This window comes from Suncus etruscus, chromosome 1 (assembly GCF_024139225.1).
Source record: "Suncus etruscus isolate mSunEtr1 chromosome 1, mSunEtr1.pri.cur, whole genome shotgun sequence".
Lineage (NCBI taxonomy): Eukaryota > Metazoa > Chordata > Mammalia > Eulipotyphla > Soricidae > Suncus > Suncus etruscus.
The window spans coordinates 193506188-193530128 of NC_064848.1; the positions used below are offsets into that span (position 1 = coordinate 193506188).

The window sequence follows — 23941 nt, forward strand, 5'->3', positions numbered from 1 at the left end:
CACAGGATGTGGCTGCCCCCACCAAAAAAAAAAAAAAAAAAAAAAAACCACCTTTCTCTAAAGACAGTGTGATAGCCTAAGCAAAAAACAAAACAAAACAAAACGGGGGGAGGGGAACGGGGTGTTGAAGCCTCATGCCCAAATTCAAAGTATTGGAGAGACCCAGATCTGGAAGCAAACACCAAAACAGGAAATAATCCTCACATGGTTAAACAGGTTCAGGAACTCCCACTGGCAAGCCTTCCACTCCTAAGGAACAGATAGCTCAGAGGTGGAAAACCACAACTGCCAGAGGTTTTTTCCTGAAACTGGGAGCTCCACCTGGGGTGGAGAACAGGTGGTCTAAGGAACCAATCCAAAAGATGCTTCCATCTAAAGGTGCTTCCGACAAATGAGTAACAAGTATATCCTCAATAGTATGGAAACCGGTTAATCCAACAGAGAGTAGCCCTGGAAAACTAATAGTTTAAAGGTCTAATGCATGCTTTGGATGCCAGAGAGTTTGATCCCTGTCAGCAGGTCCCTGAGTACCCCCCCAGAGTAGGGAGCGAACCAATCCCAGCATCCAAACCAGAAACAGCACATGTACTTTCAGATATGGGGAAGAAAAAAAAAAACTACAAATGATGTTGGCAATAAGAAAGGGGACTGTAAACAGACCATTCTATTTGAAGGGTTGTTCTGATTGCAATAATCTAGAAAGACAGCAATATTGATCAATACCCAGAGGTCTAAGTAGAAGGACCAAGAGGCAGGAGGCCTCACTGAAAGCTGCACTGAGGGTGGGGGGAGAGGGAGAGAGGGAGGAACATGCCTCTTCCAGGTGAGGCATTAAGGCATTGGGAGGGGTCCCTGGCACTACATGCCCCCTTCCCACTCACTATGTGCCAAGTCCCCAAAACACGAATAAAGCAACAAGAACAAAAGAGATTGCATCTTCAAATCAGACATCTCCAACTGAGAAGCATAAAGGCCAAAGGACACAGTGACCTCAATCAGAAAAGGTTGTCACGTGGTCAACACGAATTATACATCAAATGTCAGCATAATATATTAAATTCCAAGGGCAAGAGAGGCAGCTCAATGAGGCAGATGTGTGCAGAGTAACCTTAGAAGGCAGACAGCAGGCTGACTCACACGAAAACACACACACAACAGGCCACACTAATAGTACAGAAGCAATGTCTGAGCTAAGACCTTAATTTCAAAGGTTAACAAAATAACATTGGCTCACCTCAAAGTATTCCAGTGGGGCCCCAAGAGATAGTACAGCAGGCAGGGTGCTTGCCTTGCATGGGTCAACCCAGGTCCCATCCCAGACACCTTATATGGCCTCCCAAGTCCTGCAAGACATGATCCCCGAGGACAGCTAGGTGTGACCCCAAAATAAAAGTATCCCTTGTTGCTAAGTGAGAGAAAAACAATTGGTTGGTGTTGTCCTGGTCTAAGAGGCTACAGAGAAGTGAGGGCATAGCTCTTCTCATCCTTTTAGATGTATTTGTGAATCTACAAACATTCTTTACCTCTTCTTATACATTTAGAATCCTCCCTGAATCTGTCATTTATCATATACTCAGCCTTTTCGGATATTGAATATTCTTTGAAAAGTTTCCTAACTGGGGTGCTGTAGTGATACACAGCAGGTAGGGCATTTGCCTTGCACGTGACCAACCTGAGTTCGATCCCTGGTATCCCATATGGTCCCCGAGTCTGCCAAGAGTGATTCCTGAGTGCAAAGCCAGGAGTAAACCCTGAGGGCCCGGAGAGATAGCACAGCGGTGTTTGCCTTGCAAGCAGCCTATCCAGGACCAAAGGTGGTTGGTTTGAATCCCGGTGTCCCATATGGTCCCCCCCCCCCCGTGCCTGCCAGGAGCTATTTCTGAGCAGACAGCCAGGAGTAACCCCTGAGCACCGCCGGGTGTGGCCCAAAAACCAAAAAAAAAAAAAAAAAAAAAAAAGGAGTAAACCCTGAGCACTTGCCCATAAAAGAGAAGAAAATTTTCCTAACTGGGGTCAGAGTGCGAGTAGCATTACTTACTAAAGAGATTTGAGAATAAATTTGAATTACTGGGGAGATAATGGATATAAAGTATGGCATCTTTAAGATGATTTGTTTGGAATTGGTTTTGGGCCACTCTTAGTAGGGCGTGGAGGGAATGGAATGCCGTGGAGCACTGGGAATGGAGCTGAATGAAGATAGGCACAGCTGGGTGGCTCTGAAGCTCAAAATTTAAGATGACAAGAGTGGCTACAGCAGGTACCCATAAGCCTTGCATATGGCTAACCGCAAGCCACCAAGGGTGATCCCTGAACATAGAGCCAGGAGTTAAGTCCTGAGTACCTCTGATGTAACCAATAATAAAAATAAAACAAAGATTTAAGATGATTATATAGTCATAAAATCTTTTTGTTTGCTCGTTTGGTTTTGGCTGTGCTATCGCTCCATCCAAAAGTAGAATTTCTCAGTTAAAGAACACAGATATTTTTCAGTATACATTGCCAAAATACTTTCCAGAAAAACTATGTCCAAAGCATACTTCCACCAGCACTTTTTGCAGATTGTCCCTTACTTACTTTGATAGCTTGATTCAATGACCAGTTTGACAAGCTAAAAATAATATAAAAAGATAACGTGGGAGAGAGTACAGTGCTTCATCCCAGCACACATGGTCTCCAAGCACCCTCGTGAGTCACTTGTAAAAGATTTAGGAATAGCTCCTGAGCACCCACGGGTGTTTGTTTGACAAAAATCAAACAAAAAAATTTGACTTTGAGATCTGAGAGATAGTACAGTAGGTAAGGAGGTTGCTTTGCACGCAGCAGATCAGGGTTTGATCCTCTATACAAAATTCTGATCCCCCAAGCACTGCCAAGAGATATCTCTGTACTCAGAGCCTGTGCATAGCTAAGTGTAGCCCTAAAAAAAATAGATACAGGGACCGGAGAGATAGCATGAAGGTAAGGTGTTTGCCTTGCATGCAGAAGGACGGTGGTTCAAATCCTGGCATCCCATATGGTCCTCCAAGCCTGCCAGGAACAATTTCTGAATGTAGAGCAAGGAGTAATCCCTGAGCGCTGCTGGGTGTGACCCCACCCCAAAAAAATAGATATAGGGGGCCGAAGCAATAGCACAGTGTAAGGCATTTGCCTTGCACGCAACCAACGTAGGATGGAACCTGGTTCAAATCCCAACATCCCATATGGTCCCCCTAGCCTGCCAGGAGCGACTTCTGAGCACAGAGCCAGGAGTAACTCCTGAACACCATCAGGTGTGACCAAAGACCAATAAATAAATAAATAAATAAATAAATAAATAAATAAATAAATAAATAAATAAATAAATAAAAAGATATAGTAAATCATAATTTTGTTTATTTATCAGAATAAAAATGTTCTTCCAATGTTTGTTGGTCATTTGTTTTTCTTCTTTGTGAACTGATCAAATTCTTTGTCACTATTGCTTATTTTGACTGTGACAAACTTAGAAAACCAGTAGAGGAAGCAGGTAATAGTGGCTTTAGCTCCCTCTGCTGGCCCTAACAACTAATACCATGATCAGGACAAAAATAAAAGCTTAATTATAAGCTTGCTCATTTCCTATCTATCATGGACTATTCATGTCCTATGAGCACAGAGCCAGGAATAGCCTCCAAACACCATGGGTATGGCCCACGGACCCAGTCCCCTGGCCCCTCAGAAAAGAACTAATGACAAATTCTAAAACCATCATCAGTTAACAAATATACTGTCTTCTTCGACTAACACAGCCCAAATACTCATTCATAATTTCATGAAAACACTATGCATACCAAATGACACTGAATCTTACAAACAAAGGGCTGGAGAGATATCATGGAGGTAGGGTGTCTTCCTTGCACGCAGAAGGACAGCGGTTCCAATCCCAGCATCCCATATGGTCCCCCGAGCCTGCCAGGAGCGATTTCTCAGCATAGAGCCAGGAGTAACCCCTAAGCGCTGCCAGGTGTGACCCAAAAACCAAAAAACAAAAAAAAACAAAAAAAACAAAAAAAAAAATCTTACAAACAAGCCAACTCTTTTTCAAATATAAAATAAGAAAACAAATGCACAGGCCAGAGAGAGAGCATGGAAGTAGGGTGTTTTGTTTTGCATGAAGAAGGAAGGTGGTTCGAATCCCGGCATCCCATATGATCCCCTGTGCCCGCCAGGAGCAATTTCTAAGCGCAGAGCGAGGAGTAACCCCTGAGCATCACCGGGTATGACCCAAAACAAAACAAAACAAAAGCAGGGGCCAGAGAGATAGCACAGCAATAAGATGTTTGCCTTGCACACAGCTGATTCGAACAGACAGTGGTTCAAGTCCCGGTATCCCATATGTTCCCCTGAGCCTGCCAGGAGCAACTGCTGAGCACAAAGCCAGGAGTTACCTCTGGGCACCACCGGGTGTGACCCACCCACCCCCCAAAAAAAAAAAGTATCTGTGCCCTCCATCTTTCAACGCAAACCATTCAAGATACAATTCCTGAAATCCAGGCCAGAGTGATAGCACACTCTGTAGTAGGATGCTTGCCTTGCACGTGGCCAAACCTGGACGGACCCAGGTTCAATCTTCGGCATCCCATATGGTCCCTCCAGCCTGCCAAGAGTGATTTCTGAGCACAGAAGCAGAAGTAGCCCCTGAGTGCACTGGGTGTGACCCAAAAACCAAAAGATTATTTTTTTTTCCCTAAAATCATTTCAAAGTTACAAAGTTGCCAGAATTGAGGTAGGAGGAGCTCCTAAGGCCAGAGCTAGAGGCTGGCATGCTCAAGGCATCCATATCTAGCACCAGACCGTCTCCCATCCATTCTAGAGAAGGGAGGGAAAACAAAAATATAAAGAAAAAACAGCTACGAGGCTGCTCACTATTTTTTTTTTTTTGGGCCACACCCGGCGGTGCTCAGGGGTTACTCCTGGCTGTCTGCTCAGAAATAGCTCCTGGCAGGCACGGGGGACCATATGGGACACCAGGATTCGAACCAACCACCTTTGGTCCTGGATCGGCTGCTTGCAAGGCAAACACCGCTGTGCTATCTCTCCGGGCCCAAGGCTGCTCACTATTAAGAGAGCAAGTTCTAAAGGGTCAGGAAGGCCAAGAATAGCAAATGGACGTCAAGCTCGGTGCTCCCATCACTATCCTCTGGGGATTATAGTTCACAGGGTAAACTACAGAGCCCAAGACTCCATGGAGCACACACTGTAGACAAGACAAAGCCTCTGTCTGCAAAGACCTGACCGAGTCTCTGGGTGAGAGAAGCAAACCTGTAATGGCTGGGCAACCGTTGTGCTAAACATATGCGTTCGTTACACACCACACAGGTACCCACACAGAAGGCACCAGTAGTGCCTGGGCCTGGAACAATGGCTGTCACTAAGAAGCTGAGAAGAGCAAGCTTACTGCTTCCTAGAAAAGGGTGGAGGGCATTTTAAACAGAGGGAACCGGCTGGAGGGGGGGGCAAAAAGGAGAGGAGAGAGTGCACCGGCAGAACCCCCAGGAAAGCTTGAGTGCTTATCAAGTGCCCGGGTTAGCAATGAGGGAGGAGGCATAGGATCGTAGAGTAAAAACCAGGGCTTGAAAAGGATCACTTGGACAGCAAATTGAAAAGAGGCTGCCAAGAAAAATGATTAGAAAGTGACTGAAGGTCAAACAAGGAGTGATGAACTGGGGAGGGAGTGGGGGATAAGGAAACATGAAGCCAAACCTCAGTAACACAGTGATTACTATGTCATGGGAAGGAATCTTGAGTCACTGGATGAGTGAATGACAGTGCCATTCCTTGCACTGTAAGAAATGGCAAGCTGGACTTAGGAAGGAGATACAAAAGTCATCAGGAAGTGAATGAGCCATCTGAGCAGGCATCAGAAGACAATTTAGAACTGGAAAAAACACATTGCAGAAAGCACCAGATGTACAAGGCAGGTGAGGTACAAAATTCTCTAAGGCATTCCCAGGATCTACACAGTATGAGGGCATAGGACAAGCTAAGGCAAGCACCAGAGCACAGAGATAAAATGCTTGCAATTGAAACTGAGGGAAAGACTGCCTGCCATTAAGATTGTGAGCGAGCAGCAGGCGTGCAGGCCCCCTTTCTGCAGAGCCACTGAGTCTGACACTCACTTCCTTCTTGCAATCTTCTGAGGTAGCCCACAGAGTGGACTTCATTATTTTCCCATGTCAAAGAGGTTAAATTGGGGCCTGAGAGATAGCATGGAGGTAGAGAGTTTGCCTTGCATGCAGAAGGACAGTGGTTTGAATTCCAGCATCCCATGTGGTTCCCCAAGCCAGGGGCAATTTCTGAGTGCATAGCCAGGAGTAACCCCTGAGCGTCATCGGGTGTGGCCCAAAAACCAAAAAAAATAAGTGAGAGGAGAGGCAGACCAGAGCAATTAAACAGCAAGTAGGACTTTTTTCCTTCTATGCAGCAAACCCAGGTTCAATCCCCAGCATCCCACATGGTCCCCCCCCAAGCACTGCCAGGAGTGAATCCTGAGTGCAGAGCCAAGAATAAGTAACCACTGAGTATTCCCAGCTATGGCCCCCAGGAAAAAGACAAAACAAAAGCTTAAGTTTAGAAGCTAAAGACAAGGGCTGGCACACATGTGTCAGCAGTCCATGCACACGTCTGTATCTCCTGTCCTGAGATGTGAAGCTCTCTCCTCCCCTCCTCTCCTTCCCCTTCTGCAGAACCTCCAAATACCACCTGTTTTTACTGGGGCCGGAGAGATAGCATGGAGGTAAAGTCTTTGCCTTGCACGCAGAAGGTCAGTGGTTCGAATCCCGGCATCCCACATGGTCCCCTGAGCCTGCCAGGAGCGGCTTCTGAGCGTAAAGCCAGGAGTAACCCCTGAGCGCGGCCGGGTGTGACCCAAATCCCCCCCAAAAAAAACAACCTGGTTTTACTTTAAAAAAAAAAAAGGAACTAGGGCTTACAAGGACTGTGAGGCTGCAAACTTGGGAGAGAAGCCAAGTGACAGTGATGGTGAAGGCGAGGAAATAGGTGCAGTGTGAGAGCAGCAGACAAGTGCAGGGTGTCCCAGAGGGGATAAATCTTCCCTGAACCTTGGGCCCCCTAGAACCTGAAAGTCAAAACCATAGGGGGTGTGGGGTGTCCAGGGGGCTTTATAAGCAAAGCAATTACTTTAACTTCTAAAAGAGGACCCCCCACTGTGAGATGCTTTTAATTTCAAATGATTATTTTATTCTTTTACTACTGTATTCACTCCCATCTGAGAGTACCACTTATTAAATTATGAACTAGGTTTAAACATATCACAAGTAGGGGCCTGAGCGGTGTCACAAGCGGTAGGGTGTTTGCCTTGCACGCAGCTAACCTAGGACAGAATGGCGTCCCCCAAGCCAGGAACAATTTCTGAGCGCACAGTCAGAAGGAACCCTTGAGCATCACCGGGTGTGGTCCAAAAAGAAAAAAAAAAAGACAGGGCCAGAGTGATAGCACAGTGAATAGGGTGCTTGACTTACATGTGGTCAACCAGGGTTTATCTCCAGCATCCCATATGGTCCCCCCAAACACTGCCAAGACTGATTCCTGAGTGCAGAGCCAAGGAAAACACCTGAACATTGCCAGGTCTAACACCAAAACCAAAAATAAAAAATATAGGGGCTGGAGAGATAGTACAGCAGAAGGGCATTTGTCTTGCACGCAGCTGTTCCAGGACGGATGGTGGTTCGAATCCTTGCAACCCATATGGTGCCCACCGCTCACCCCCGTGCCTGCCAGGAGCAATTTCTGAGCACAGAGTCAGGAGTAACCCCTGAGTGCTGCCGAGTGTGACCCAAAAAACCAAAATAAATAAATAAATAAAGGGCCGAAGTGATGGTGCAGGGCATAAGGTGTCTGCCTTGTGCGCACTAGCCTAGGACGGACCACAGTTCGATCCCCTGGCATCCCATATGGTCCCTCAAGCCAGGAGAAATTTCTGAGCGCCTAGCTAGGAATAACCCCTGAGTGTCACCAAGTGTGGCCAAAAAATGTAAACAAAACAAAATAAAATAAAATAAAATAAAATAAAATAAAATAAAATAAAAAATAGGGACTGGAGAGATAGCATGGAGGCAGTGTGTTTGCCTTGCATGCAGAAGGATGGTGGTTCGAATCCCGGCATCCCATATGATCCCCCGAGCCTGCCAGGAGCAATTTCTGAGCGTAGAGCCAGGAGCAACCTCTGAGCGCCACCAGGTGTGACCCAAAAACCAAAAAAATAAAAATAATAAAAATAGGGCCGGGCGGTGGCGCTGGAGGTAAGGTGCCTGCCTTACCTGCGCTAGCCTAGGAGACGGACCGCGGTTCGATCCCCCGGCGTCCCATATGGTTCCCCAAGCCAGGAGCGACTTCTGAGCGCATAGCCAGGAGTAACCCCTGAGCGTTACCGGGTGTGGCCCAAAAACCAAAAAAAAAAAAAAAAAAAAAAAAAAAAAAAAAAAAAATAATAAAAATAGGGGCCAGGAAGGTGGCGCTAGAGGTAAGGTATCTGCCTTGCAAGCGCTAGCATAGGACGCCAGGGGTGATTTCTGAGCACATAGCCAGGAGTAACCCCTGAGCATCAAACGGATGTGCCCCCCCCAAAAAATAAATAAAAACAAAAAATAAATAAATATAAATATAAATAAAACCAAGACAGAGGACTGGAGTAGATAATATAGTGGATAGGGCACTTGTATTGCATACAAGTTTGACTCCTGGGACCCCATATGGTCCCCTAAACTCAGCAGGAGAGATCCTGAATTCAAAACCAGGAGTAAAAAACTTTGAAACTTAGGGGCGGGGCCGGAGAGATAGCACAGCGGTGCTTGCCTTGCAAGCAGCAGATCCAGAACCTAAGGTGGTTGGTTCGAATCCCGGTGTCCCATATGGTCCCCTGTGCCTGCCAGGAGCTATTTCTGAGCAGACAGCCAGGAGTAACCCCTGAGCATCACCGGGCGTGGCCCAAAAACCAAAGAAAAAAAAAAAGAAACTTAAGGGCTAAAAAAAATAGTAAAGTAGGTAAGGTACTTGCCTTGCACATGGCCAACCCCACACCCTCCCCACCCCATATGTCCACCCCCAAGTACTGCCAGGAGTAATTTCTTAGTGTAAAGCTGGGACCAACACGTGAATACCACCAGGTGTGGCCCCAAAACCAGAAAACAAACAAACCTTTGAGCTTTAGGAGCTAGAGGGATACTACAAAACTTGATCCTCTGCCTTGTACACAGAACCAACCCAAGGTAGATACCTGGCACCCCATATGGTTCCCAGAACCCCATATGGTCCCCAAGCCCCACTAGGAATGGCCCCTGATCACAGAACCAGGAGTAAGTTCTAAGAGTGGCACGTATGGCCAAAAAAAAATTCTATTAATTAATTGATTTACCTACAATTGTACACATACTAAATGCACAGGTAGGGGGCTGAAGAGATAGCATGGAGGTAAGGTGTTTGCCTTTCATGCAGAAGGACAGTGGTTTGAATCCCAGCATCCCATATGGTCCCCCGTGCCTGCCAGGGGCGATTTCTGATCATAGAGCCAGGAGTAACCCCTGAGTGCTGCCGGGTGTGACCCTCCATGCTATCTCTCCGGCTCCGCTTATCAAAAAGTTTTTAACTCTGAATCTCAGTGATTTAATTTTTAAAAAATAAAAGAGGGGCGGGCCGGGAAGGTGGCGCTGGAGATAAGGTGTCTGCCTTGTAAGCGCTACCAAGGAACGGACCGCGGTTCGATCCCCCGGTGTCCCATATGGTCCCCCCAAGCCAGGGGCGATTTCTGAGCACATAGCCAGGAGTAACCCCTGAGCGTCAAACGGGTGTGGCCCAAAAACCAAAAAAATAAAAAAATAAAAAAATAAAAGAGGGGGCCAGAGAGATAGCATGGAGGTAGAGTGTTTGCCTTACATGCAGAAGGACGGTGGTTCAAATCCTGGCATCCCATATGGTCCCCTGAGCCTGCCAGGAGAGATTTCTGAGCGTGGAGCCAGGAGTAACCCCTGAGCACTGCCGGCTGTGGCCCAAAAACCAAAAAAAAAAAAAATTTAATTCTGCAAAATCTTTGCTTTTTGGTTTCAAAAAATTGAGATTTAGGGCCTGGAGAGATAGCACAGTGGTGCTTGCCTTGCAAGCAGCCGACCCAGGACGTAAGGTGGTTGGTTCGAATCCGGTGTCCCATATGGTCCCCTGTGCCTGCCAGGAGCTATTTCTGAGCAGATAGCCAGGAGTAACCCCTGAGTACCGCTGGATGTGGCCCAAAAACAAAAAAAAGAAAAAAGAAAGAAAAGAAAGATGAAGCTTACCACAAAGAGTGGTGAGTGCAGTTAGAAAAATAACTACACCAGGGGCCAGAGAGATAGCATGGAGATAAAGTGTTTGCCTTGCGTGCAGAGGGTCAATGGTTCGAATCCTGGAATCCCATATGGTCCCCATAGCCTGCCAGAAGCGATTTCTGAGCATAGAGCCAGGAGTAATCCCTAAGTGCTGCCAGGTGTGAGCCAAAAACCAAAAAGAAAAAAAAAGAAAAATAACTACATTGGGGCCGGAGCGGTGGCGTAAGTCATAGTCAGAGTCTGCCTTGCACATGCTAGCCTAGGACGAACTGCAGTTCAATTCCCCCAGCTTCCCATATGGTCCCCCAAACCAGGAGCACTTAGCCAGGAGTAATCCCTGAGTGTCACTGGGTGTGGCCCAAAATCCAAAAAAAAAAAAAAAAAGAAAAGTAACTATACTAACAACTACCATGACAATATTAATGAGTAGAAGTAGAATGCCTGTCTCGAAAACAGGTAGGGAGTAGGAATGAGGGAGTTAGGGGGCATTGGTGGTGGGAATGTTGCACTAGTGTAATCACGGTGTTTAGAAAAAGAAATAAAAAAAGAAGTTTAGGGGCAAGAGATAGCATGGAGGTAGGGCTTTTGCTTTGCATGCAGAAGGACAATGGTTTGAATCCAGGCATCCCATATGGTCCTCCGAGCCTGCCAGAAGCAATTTCTGAGCATAGAACCAAAAGTAACCCCTGAGCACTGCCGGGTCTGACCCAAAAACCAAAAAACAAAAAAAAAATTTAATTTATAAAGGAAAAATAAATAGAGGCCGAAGAGATAGCACAGCAGGTAGGGCGTTTGCCTTGCATGCAGCTGATCCAGGATGGATGGTAATTCAAATCCCGGCATCCCATATGGTTTCCCAGGAAACTGCCAGGAGCAATTTCTGAGCACAGAGCCAAGAGTAATCCCTGAGCACTGCCAGGTGTGACCCAAAAAACCAAAAATAAAAAAAGAGAGAGAAAATTAAATATAAATAAATAAATATATAAATAAATAAATAAAAGAAAGGGGCTGGAGAGATAACACAGCAGTAGGGCCTTTGCCTTGCATGCAGCAATCCAGGATGGACCATGGTTCAAATCTCGGCATCCCATATGGTCCCTTGAGCCTGAATCACAATTTTATCTCTTTGATTCCAATTCCAATAACTTTTTTTTTTTTTTTTTTTGTGGTTTTTGGGTCACACCCGGCAGTGTTCAGGGGTTATTCCTGGCTCCAGGCTCAGAAATTGCTCCTGGCAGGCACAGGGGACCATATGGGACGCTGGGATTCGAACCGATGACCTCCTGCATGAAAGGCAAACACTTTACCCCCATGCTATCTCTCCAGCCCCCCAATTCCAATAACTTTATAAACAACAGTGTTTAAGTAATAAAAAGAAACTTAACATGAACTCCCCCGTCAACTGACTATACACTGAGGCTCTTGACAGGTGGTGAGACTTGCAAGGCACAGAAGTGACTGCCACTTTGAAGTTCTGCCATGCCACAAGTCTTGAGTAAAATTCTGGAGATCACAGTGGAACTCCCTGACCTATAAAAAAAAACTCCAGCTTTGGGGACCGGAGAGATAGCATAGCGGTAAGGCATTTGCCTTAAACGCAAAAGGACAGTGGTTCAAATTCCACCATTCCATATGGTCCCCCGAGCCTACCAGGAGCGATTTCTGAGCACAGAGCCAGGAATAACCCCTGAGCACTGCCAGGTGTGACAAAAAAAAAAAAAAACTCCAGCTTTGAGACTCAGGGGCAAAACCTCATCAGTGACGGGGATCAAACTCAGGACCTAAGCCACCTAAGTCAGTTTGAGTCACTTAAGTGTTCTACCTACTACTGAGTCACATCCCAGACCTAGAGGTAATATATTAAATGTCACATACGCCTTAAGAAACAGGTGTTGATATTTCTAGTATCTGTGACTCAACATTAAAGCCAAGGTGACTACATTAAAAAAAAAAAGCCAGGAGTAACCCCTGAGTGCTGCCGGGTGTGACGCCCCAAAAAAAACAAACAAAAAAGAGTTTTTTGTTTTTGGGTTTTTTTTTGTTTTTGCTTTTCTGGGGGCCAAAGGGATAGTACAGCAGGCAGGGCAATCGCCTTGCATGTACCTGATTCCGGTTCAATCCTCAGCACCTCATATGGTCCCCCAAGACTGCCAAGAGTGATCCCTGAGAATAGAATAAGGACTAAGCCCTGGACATTGCTGAATATGGCCCTAAAACCAAACCAACTAGACAAAAAAAACCCTTGAGATTTTTCTGGGGCCAGAGAGACAATACAGGGTATAAGACATTTGCTTTGCAAGTCGCCAACCTGGTCCGATCCCTTGACCAGTGTTTCACTGAGTCCTGATAGTGGCCATTCCAGAGCACAAAGTCAGGAAAGCTCCTGGGCACTATAAGGGGAGGCCATTAAGTACTCCCACCCAAAAAAAAAAAAAAAATTTTTTTTATCTAAAAATCAATCTGTCCTCAGTGCACAAAAGAGGCTTATCATGTGAGGTGAAAAATTTTTTTGGGGGGGGCCACACCCGGCAGAGCTCAGGGGTTACTTCTGGCTCTGTGCTCAGAAATCGCTCCTGGTAGGCACAGGAGACCACATGGGATGCCAGGATTCGAACCACCGTTGGTCCTTGGTCGGCTGCTTGCAAGGCAAATGCTCTATCGCTGCTGTGATATCTCTCCGGCCCCATGTGAGGTGAAATTTAACATGAAGTGCTATCTGTTGAGAAAAATAGCGAAAATTTTCCTGCAAAGACTTTGGAACTGGAGCAGGGAACAAAATGTTCAGAAGCTGTTCAGAGCAGTGTTCAGTACATGTGGCTGACACCAGTTCTATCCCCAGCACCACATGAGTACCTAAGGATGGTCCTGGAACTCCCTGAGCACTGCTGGAGGAGGTGGGAACAGGAGCCAGGTAATCCCTCAATCCTACAGACCTCTAATAGCACAGCATCCTCAGGCTCTCACACTAAACCACTACCAGTATGGCTGCAGGGCTGGGAATTTCTGGAAGGTTCTAGACTTCTAGCTGGGCTTGGTCTCAAACTCGAGGCCCTCGGGTCGCAAACGGCCCTCGGCCCTCCGTACAACATTTTGTGGCCCTGCCCTAGAGGAATCTTTGTTTTGCTTTGTTTTAGTTGTTTGGGTCACACCCCCCAATGTTCAAGGCTTAGTACTGACTTTGCATTCAAGGATCACCCCGACTTTGCCTCCTGCAGCCCCCAGGTAAATTGAGTTTGAGACCCCTGCCTTAGAAGGTCTCACAATAAAACAAACAAAAGCCTTGGGAGCAGCTTCCAGTAAACCAGCAGGTCTTATAATATCCTAATATACTACATGAAGTTTCAGAGTAAACAAACGGTTAATGACACATCTTTTGTAACACATGAATCAGCTACTGAGTGGGCCACACCCTAGTACCTATGACTCTAAGCACCTGTTTGAAAATGGCCCTGGATGCCTGAATTGCCAATCCATCCATTCCACTGGGACTGCAACCGAACTTTACAACCATGTGAGCTTTATTTTTTTATTTTATTTTTTGGGGTTTTATTTTGAGGTGGGGCCTCACACCTGTTGACACTCAAGGGTTACTCCTAGCTCTGTGCTCCAAATCACTCCTGGCTTAGGGGACCATATGGGATGCCAGGGATCAAACCCACATCCGTCCTGGGTCAGCAGTGTGTAAGGCAAATGCCCTACCACTGTGCTACGACTCCAGCCCGATTTTTTTTTTTTTAAATGAAGTCAAGGATTAAACCAGTGGTCCTCAAACTTTTAAAACAGGGACCAGTTCACTGTCCCTCAGACAGTTGGAAGGCCTGACTATAGTAAAAATAAAAACTATAAACTATGGGGCCGGGCGGTGGCGCTAAAGGTAAGGTGCCTGCCTTGCCTGCGCTAGCCTTGGACGGACCGTGGTTTGATCCCCTGGTGTCCCATATGGTCCCCCAAGCCAGGAGCAACTTCTGAGCACATAGCCAGGAGTAACCCCTGAGCGTTACCAGGTGTGGCCCAAAAACAAAACAAAAAAAAAAAAAAACACAAAAAAAAAAAAAACCTATAAACTAATTCCTATGCATACTGCATATATCTTATAAGTGAAGAAACAAAACGGGAACAAATACAATATATGGACCGTGGGCCTTAGTTTGAGGACCATTGGATTAAACTCAGGTCTTCTGCATGCAAAGCTAACACCGTATCACTGAGCCAAATACCCAATCGCTGAGTTATTATAATTTCAAAACTAAAATAACAAGCACAGGGTGGGGAGATTTCATGTGCTGGAGCCCTGGGTTCTACCCCAGGGTCACATGACCCCTGAATAATGAGATGGAAATAGTAACCCTGTCCAACAGGGTGTGATCCCCCCACCAAAATCAAAGACAGGAGCCAAGGAGATAGTAGTGAGTGTGGGGATCAGTCGAGCAGAGTTCAATCCACATAGCCTCCACAGCATTGTCAGGTTCGGCTTGGGGGCTCCCAGCATGCCTGTGCGGCACTGAAGCACTGAAGTAACAACATATCCTGGATCCTAGCATTGACCAGCAGTGATAGCTAGAACCCTGGACACAGCTAGGGAGCTCCCCTCAAAATGATAAAATTATAATCATCATCACAATAAAGGAAGTTAATTTCAGAACTTCCCTTTTTGTGAGCACTCAGTAGTGCTCAGGGCTAACTCCTCTGGGTCCACTCAGGGATCACTCCTGTAGGACTCAGAGGATCTAGGGGGAGCCAAAGATCAAACCTGTGTCAGCCACATGGAAAGCAAGTGCCCCATTAGAGCCAGTAGCCAGAAACAGTGGTCACACAGCCACATAATGACAAGGGATCAATGGTAGGAAGCAAAACACTAATTTTTGAAGGGCAATGAACGTCGGGCAAAGGGCTGCCAAACTGCAAGTCCAAGAATTAGAATATTCTGTTTAAAAGGAAAAGACATGGGGCCGGGCGGTGGCGCTGGAGGTAAGGTGCCTGCCTTACCTGCGCTAGCCTAGGAGACGGACCGCGGTTCGATCCCCCGGCGTCCCATATGGTCCCCCAAGCCAGGAGCGACTTCTGAGCGCATAGCCAGGAGTAACCCCTGAGCGTTACCGGGTGTGGCCCAAAAACCAAAAAAAAAAAAAAAAAAAAAAAAAAAAAAAAAAAAGGAAAAGACATAAAAAGAGGCCTTTCATGGTAAAAACTGAACCTCTTACCTTGAGAAGCATCCAGAAAGCATTCATAGTGTCAGGAGTAGTTCAGAAATTTTCAGAAATGAAGAAGGGAGTTCTTAGTAATTCCAGTAGATCACCAAGTAGGAGTCAGTAGGAAATTTGTTTCAAAACTGTATCTGAAAGAGAAAACTTTCACTCAGATTTTAAAAAAATAATCAAGAGTAAGCAATTTAAACTATTCCCACAAACATTTCAAGTACTATCGCCTCATTGTTCTAAAAGATGTACTAAGCACGGGTGCCTTTCGGGACATATATTCATAAATACGCAAAAATATAGTTTCCATGAAACGTGGGCTAAGTGGAGCCAGAGAGATAACATGAAAGTAGGGTGTTTGCCTTGCATGCAGAAGGATGGTGGTTGGAATCCCAGCATCCCATATGATCCCCCGAGCCTGCCAAGAGCGATTTCTGAGCTTAGAGCCAGGAGTAGACCCTGAGTGCAACCGGGTGTAACCCAAAAACCAAAACCCAAAAAAATAAAATGGGGGGGGGCTAAGTATTATAAAAATTGCGTCTCATATAATTAGAAAACAAAGTCCCCCAGAAAGAAAGCACCTAGGGTGCTTTCGAAACTATTGAAAAGTGGTGTTTGCTGTTGAGGAAAGGAAAAAAATAAATAAAAAAGGTTCTTGCCACATGAACTTTGGGGTACTAAATCAGAACCAGGCTGATGGTTCCCGGAGCCCCTAAATTGGATTCAACTTCAGTTTCCCAGTCGAATGCCCAAGAGAAGAAATAAGCTCTCTTCTAGGCTGTCTTGCTTGACTGAGGTGCTAGAAGCCCAATAGAAGCCCAGGCTCTAGTGGAGATGGGGGAAGATATTTCAAAGTACAGCGGGCAGCCACAGTCACAGGCCAGGCGGGAGTTGGGGGTGCAGGGGTGCAGGTCGGCCTGGTGGCAAGGGGCTGGGATGAAGTGGCCTGGAGAACCGAGGGCCTGAATGAAATTCCAGCTGAACCAGTTACTGCTGCCCTTAAAATGGAGGCTGGCCCGAACGGGACAAGAAGCAGCAGCAGCAGCAGCAACAGCAGCACCCTCGACGCTGCTGGATCCAGCGCCGTTGCCCCCCTGGGGTCCCCCAAAAGGAGTGGCAAGGAGACCCCAGAGGAGAGGCTCTGCCCCCCGCGAGGCGCCTGTCAACCCAGCCCAGCCCAGCCTGGAGACTTGGCATCACTTTCCCGAGCGTCGTCGGAACCAAAAGGGGCGTCTCGAACTACTCTGGCCCGGGTGGATCTGGGGGGGCTCCTGAGGAGGGACCCCCCCGGAGCCCAAGTCGAGGCTGCAGAGAGACCCCCCGAGTCCCGCTCTCCCTCCGTCCCTCCCCACTGGGCCCCCCAAGTCTTCATCAGACCTACCCCGACTCCCGCACCGGGGAGACCAGACTCCTTCGGCCGGCCCGGGCCCATTGTTCGGGTGCGGGGCTGAGGCGCGGGGACGCCCCCCAAAAGGCCGTCGCCCCCCGCCGCCCCCCGGGATGCCGCTGCCCGTCTTCTCGCTCCTCTCCCGGTCCGTCCCACCTCGGTCCCATCGGCCTGGCGCCCGGCGTCGGCCCAGGCCGGCTCCGCAGCCCCGCTGACGCTCGGGGTGCCGGCGGACCCCCGCGGCCCAGGCCCGGGGAAAGTGGGGCGCCGGCCCAGGGGTCGCCCCGCTTTGCCCACCACGCGCGCCCCTCAGCCCCGCCGCGTCCAGGGCCCTCGGCGGCGCCCGCTCCCCGGTCCCCGGCCCTCCGCCGGGCGCCGGCATCCCGGCCCGCCGCCCCGTCCTCACCGCCATCCTCGCCCCGCCTCCCCGGCCCGCGCCCCCGAACGCCCGCCGCCCGCCGCGCCCCCCAGCCCCAGCCCCAGCCCCGGGCACCGGCGCCCACCGCCGCGGCTCCCCCGGCCCCGACTTCTTACCTGCACGGCTCAACCAAGCCTAGCGTGGGGGCGGGGCAACGTCCGCCCTCCTCGGCCTCTCATTGGCTCTTCCGGATGCCAGCGCCGACTCTATTGGCTGCTCGGCCTGTCCGTCCCGGCGGGAGGCGGGACTCCGGGGTGAGGTGGGGGAAACCGGAGGGATGAGGGAGGGAGGGAGGGAGAGAGAGAGGGAGGGATGCTGGTGCCTCAAGTCTCTCCCTCTCTCCCTCCCTGACTCTTGGGTCTCTTTTTCTCACCATCTCTGTGTCTCTTTGCCCGGGAAAGGAAGAGGTGGAATGGGTTCAGAGGTCTGGTAGGGGAAGCCCGAGATGGGAAGAATGAGAAGTCTCTCAGGGCTTCCCCACCCGCCTGACACTTCTGAATCTGTCAAGTTACACACACACACACACACACACACACACACACACACACACACACACACATATACACACACATATATATACACACACACACTCACACACACACACCGATGATCCTCCTTCCTTCACCCCGGGCCCCTCTCACTCCCCTTGTCTCAGGGCTTTCCACTGGCCTGCCACTTCTGACCAAGTTACACACACACACACACACACCCGCTGGCCTGACACTTCTGAACCTTTACACACACGCGCGCACACAAACCGCTGGCCTGACACTTTTAAAATCTCTGGCCAAGTTACACACACACACACACACACACACTGCTGGCCTGCCACTTCTAAACCTCTGCCTAAGTTACACACAAACAGACACACACACCACACACCCGGTGGCCTGACACTTCTGAACCTTTACACACACACACACACACACACACACACACACACACACACACCACTGATCCACCTCTCCTTCACCCCGGACCTCTCTCATTCCCCCTCTCCTGGCTCATGTAGAAAGCGACTAACTCAAGGCCTGAAAGGCCACTGAAGGAGATTTTGTTACTATGGGACTAGAATGACACATGTCTAGGGGCCTGAGAGATAGCACAGAGGTAGGGCATTTGCCTTGCAAACGGCCTACCCAGGTCCAACATTGATTGGTTTGAATCCCAGCATCCCAGATGGTTCCCCCAACCTGCCAAGAATGATTTCTGAGCGCAGAGCCAGGAGTAAAACCCTGAGCGCCGCAGGGTGTGACCCAAAAACTAAAAAAAAAAAAAAAAAAAAAAAGTAACTAGAATGGCAAAGTCTAATGACTCCAGAGTCAGTCAGAAATAAGCTTCAGGGGGGTGCTGAGGAAGAAAGGGCAGGGGGGTTGACCAGCAGGGAAGGGTCTGAAATTGCAGTTCAGGGGAGAAGGAAATCCCTGGGAGCTTCTGGGAGTAGCTTCCGCCTAGTGGACCAGGTGGGAGAGAGATTTCAACATTTCTCTGCAAATCCTTGTCAAACTTCTGATTTTGGTCCTACTCTTCAAGATGACAGTTGTTTGTTTTTTTATTTAACTTATTTCAATTTTTTTCTTTGGTTTTTGAGTCACACCCGGCAGCGATCAGGGGTTACTCCTGCTCTATGCTCAGAAATCGCTCCTGCAGGCTCTGGAACCATATGGATGCCAGGATTCGAACCACCGTCCTTCTGCGTCTCAGGCAAATGCCTTACCGCTGTGCTATCTCTCCATCCCCACTTATTTCAATTTTTAAGGATGTCCAAGGCCGCAGAATGAGGACAGACAAGATGGTAGTTCATGCAAAGTGGAACTGACTTGCAGATTGGAGGAATCTTAGTTGTGTGTGTGTGTGTGTGTGTGTGTGTGTGTGTGTGTGTGTTTATAGGTTTCTTTCCAGAAACCAGTAGGAAGGGCAGGTGGAGATGTCCCAGAAACAAAAGGAGTGGCCACTAAGGAGAGGGGAGAACAGTCAGTGAGAGGGAAGATGTGAGGTTCTCCACAGAAACACAGTAATGGATAAAGTACTGAAGGATAAATTCCCCCCAGAAAATTAAAAAAAATAAAAACAAGGGCCAGAGCGGTGGAGTAAGCGGTAGAGCATCTGCCTTGCACATTCTGACCCAGGACAGACCGTGTTTCGATCCCCCAGCATCTCATACGGTCTCCGAAGCCAGGAACGATTTCTGAGTGCATAGCCAGGAGTAACCCCTTGGCGTAACTGGGTGTGGCCCAAAAACCAAAAACCAAAAAAAAAAAAAAAGAACAACAACCAGTGAAAGGAAGATAGAAAGTATCAGGAAAAGATTCTTCAAGTAAAGAAGGAGCTAGTACAGGGGCTGAAGAAATGGCACAGCAAGCAGGACATTTGTTTGCCTTTCTCGCAGCTTACCTGGGATCAATCCCTAGCATCCCATATAGCCCCCCAAGCACTACCAGGAGTGAATCCTGAATGCAGAGCCAAGAGTAACTCCTGAGTACTGCAGGGTGTGTCCTCCCAGAAAAGAATGAGCTAGTATAGCTGAAAGGGCACTTGCATGTGGTACCCCTAACCCCAACACACCAGAAATTATTTTTTCTTTTTGGTGTGTGTGTTTTTTGGGTCTCACCCAGCAGTACTCAGGGGTTACTCCTGGCTCCATGCTCAGAAATTGCTCCTGGCAAGCACGGAGGACCATATGGGATGCTGGGATTCAAACCGATGACCTGCATAAAAGGCAAACGCCTTACCTCCATGCTATCTCTCCGGCCCCAGAAATGATTGTTGAGCACAGAGCCAGGAGCAAAACCTGAGCACAGCTGGTTGTGCCCCCTCCCCCCAAAAAAAGGAATCATATTTCTTTTTTTGTTTGTTTGTTTGGTTTTTTTGGGCCACATCCAGCGGTGCTCAGGGGTTACTCCTGGCTGTCTGCTCAGAAATAGCTCCTGGCAGGCACGAGGGACCATATGGGACACCGGGATTTGAACCAACCACCTTTGGTCCTGGATCGGCTGCTTGCAAGGCAAACGCCACTGTGCTATCTCTCCGGGCCCAGGAATCATATATTTTTTTTTTTATTTAAACACCTTGATTACATACATGATTGTGTTTGGGTTTCAGTCATGTAAAGAACACCACCCATCACCAGTGCAACATTCCCATATTTCTTACCCTTCATTGACCCATGGTATATGCTGAGATCCTGCCTTTTGCCCTCATCTCTGTCTGATGCCTCTGTGACTAAAGAACAGGGATTCTTGGGGCTTGGAAAACAATTATGTGGTCTGTAAGAATGTCTTTTTTTTTTTTTTTTAGTTTAGCGTTTGGGTCACACCCAGCCATACTCAGGGGCTGCTCCTGGCTCTACGCTCAGAAATCACTCCTAACAGGCTCTGGGGACCATATCGGATGCCAGGAATGGAACCTAGGTCTGTCCCAGGTCAGCCACATGCAAGGCAAACACCCTACCACTGTGCTATGGCTCTGGCCCAGTAAGTATGTCTTGCATGCCCTGGAGGCCTAGAACCTCTGGAGATGGCCCTGGTTGTCCTGTACTTAGGAGTTACAAAGCAACAAGAACAAGAGTGAAGGGAGCAGACCAGAGAGAACCAGAAAGATTTACAACTTTATTCTCAAAGGTAGTAGAATAGGTAAGGTGTTTGCCTGCCTTGCACACAGCTGACCTAGGTTCAATTCCCAGATATCCCATATGGCCCCTGATCCCTACCAGGACTAAGCCCTAAACACCATGGTTGTCAACAACAACAAAAAAAAGTAAACAACGAGACATTTAAGTAAGAGTTGGAATAAGGGGGCCCCGGAGAGATAGCAAAGCGGCGTTTGCCTTGCAAGCAGCCGATCCAGGACCAAAGGTGGTTGGTTTGAATCCCGGTGTCCCATATGGTCCCCCGTGCCTGCCAGGAGTTATTTCTGAGCAGACAGCCAGGAGTAACCCCTGAGCAATGCCGGGTGTGACCCAAAAACAAAAACAAAAACAAAAACAAAAAAAAGGAGTTGGAATAAGGGGCTGGAGAGATAGCACAGTGGTAGGGCATTTGCCTTGCAAGTGGCCAACTCAAGACCAATGGTGATTTGAATCCTGGCATCCCATATGGTTTCCATGATGGCCAGGAGTGATTTCTGAGCACAGAGCCATAAGTTACCCCTGAGTGCCCACCAGGTGTGTTCCCAAAACCAAAAAAAAAAAAAAGGGGGGGGGACGGAGAGATAGCATGGAGGTAGGGGATTTGCCTTGCTTTCTGAAGGACGATGGTTCGAATCCCAGCATCCCATATGGTCCCCCGAGCCTGCCAGGAGCGATTTCTGAGCATGGAGCCAGGAGTAACCCTTGAGCACTGCCGGGTGTGACCCAAAAACCAAAAAAAAAAAAAAAAGAGTTGGAATAAATATAAATAAATATATATAGCATATGTCTTATGCAAATAGGAATAACAAAAAGCTGTGAAGTACATTGTAAATCTGAAAATAGAGTATCACTTATTCCCAAAAAGAAAAATAATAAAATAATATTTTGTTTATTGGCTCTGTGCTCAGGAATTATTTCTGGCAAACTCAGAATAAATTATATGTGATGCTGAGGATTAAACTCAGGTCAGGGGCCGGGGTGGTGGCTTGAGTGGTAAGGTGTCTGCTTTGCCCGCACTAGCCTAGGACGGACCACGGTTCGATCCTCCAATGTCCCATTTGGTCCCCCAAGCCAGGAGTGATTTCTGAGTGCATAGGCAGGAGTAACCCCATGAGCGTCACCAGGTGGGGCCCAAAACACAAAAAACAAACAAACAAAAAATCAAGATGTGTAGCTTGTTAAATAGTAACCAGATGTGGCCCAAAAAACAAAAAAACAAAAACAAAATAACCGTAGGTCAGTCACATACAAGATAAGCACCCTACCCACTGTACTATTTCTCTGGAACCAGGACGGGCCCAGTTCAAATCGCAGCATCCCATATGGTCTCCTGAGCCTGCCAGAAGTCACTTCTGGTAGAGCCAGGAGTAACCTTTGAGTGCTACCAGGTGTGACTCAAAAGCCAAAAAAAAAAGAAAAGAAAAAAAAAGAAAAAGAAAATAGTGGAAACAGAAACTTTCAAAACATATGTGACATAGGAAAAGTTTATAGAATGCAAGCCTTCAGGAGAAAATGAGAAAAAAGTTACAATTAATAATCTAACTTTACATATTGAAAAATCAGAAAAACAAATAAGACCCAAAGAAGTAGGAGGAAGAAAATGATAAAATATATATATATATATATATATATATATATATATATATATATATATATATATATGTATATATATATTTTAGAGGGCCCGGGGAGATAGCACAGTGGCATTTGCCTTGCAAGCAGCCGATCCAGGACCAAAGGTGGTTGGTTCGAATCCCGGTGTCCCATATGGTCCCCCATGCCTGCCAGGAGCTATTTCTGAGCAGACAGCCAGGAGTAACCCCTGAGCAATGCCGGGTGTGGCCCAAAAAAAAATTAGAGCAGAAATTAATCATGCCTATCTGGGGCTAGAGAGATAGAATGGAGGTAGGGTGTTTGCCTTGCATGCAGAAGGACAGTGGTTCGAATCCCAGCATCCCAAATGTTCCCCCGAGCCTGCCAGGAGCGATTTCTAAACATAGAGCCAGGAGTAATCCCTGAGCACTGCCGGGTGTGACCCAAAAACAAAACAAAATTAAATTAAATTAAAAAATAAAAATAAATAGGGGCCAGAGAGATAGCATGGAGGTAAGGCATTTGCCTTGCATGCAGAAGGATGGTGGTTCGAATCCCGGTATCCCATATGGTCCCCCGAGCCTGCAAGGAACAATTTCTGAGCATAGAGCCAGGAGTAACCCCTGAGCACTGCAGGGGGTGACCCCAAAATACAAAAAATAAATAAATAAAAATAAATAAATAAATAAATAAATAAATAAATAAATAAATAAATCTACTGGGTTTAACAATTTTGCTATTATTTCCACAAAGCACTCTTCAGTTGTGATCCTTTTTCCCCCCTACTTTGATTTCTACTATGTTGAACCTTACTCTGAAGGAAGCCTGGTTAGTGACAGGATCTTCTGTTTATGACAGACATAACCAAGTTTAGAGGGAGTCATTAGGGGCCAAGTGATAGCACAGAGGTAGGGCTTTTGCCTTAAACTTGGCCAGTCCAGGACAGACCTGGGTTCGATTCTCGAAATCCCACATGGTTCCCAGAGTCTGCCAGGAGCTATTTCTGAGTGCACAACCAGCAGTAACCCGAGTTCTGCCATGGCTCAAAAACAAACAAAAAAAAAATTTTTTTTTTTTGGCTTTTTTTGGGTCACACTTGGCTGAGCTCAGGAGTTACTCCTGGCTCTATGCTCAGAAATCACTCCTGGGGCCGGAGAGATAGCATGGAGGTAAGGCGTTTGCCTTTCATGCAGGAGGTCATCGGTTCGAATCCCGGCGCCCCATATGGTCCCCTGTGCCTGCCAGGAGCAATTTCTGAGCCTGGAGCCAGAAATAACCCCTGAGCACTGCCGGGTGTGACCCAAAAACCACAAAAAAAAAAAAAAAAAAAAAAAAAAAAGAAATCACTCCTGGGGCCCGGAGAGATAGCACAGCAGCGTTTGCCTT

The 23941-nt window shown here is 47.5% G+C and overlaps 1 protein-coding gene across 2 annotated transcripts in view; it reads right to left on the reverse strand.

The window, feature by feature from the left end:
- The window catches only part of KANSL1 (KAT8 regulatory NSL complex subunit 1), a 182886-nt gene extending 165958 nt beyond the window's left edge, over window positions 1-16928 (reverse strand). For both annotated transcript variants that reach the window (XM_049779034.1, XM_049779018.1), the window contains exons 1-2: window positions 16911-16928; window positions 15536-15669 (exon numbers count right to left, since the gene is read on the reverse strand). The gene's annotated coding sequence lies outside the window, so the exon portion shown is untranslated. The remainder of the gene's footprint in view (window positions 1-15535; window positions 15670-16910) is intronic.
- Between the last annotated feature and the right edge of the window lie 7013 nt (window positions 16929-23941).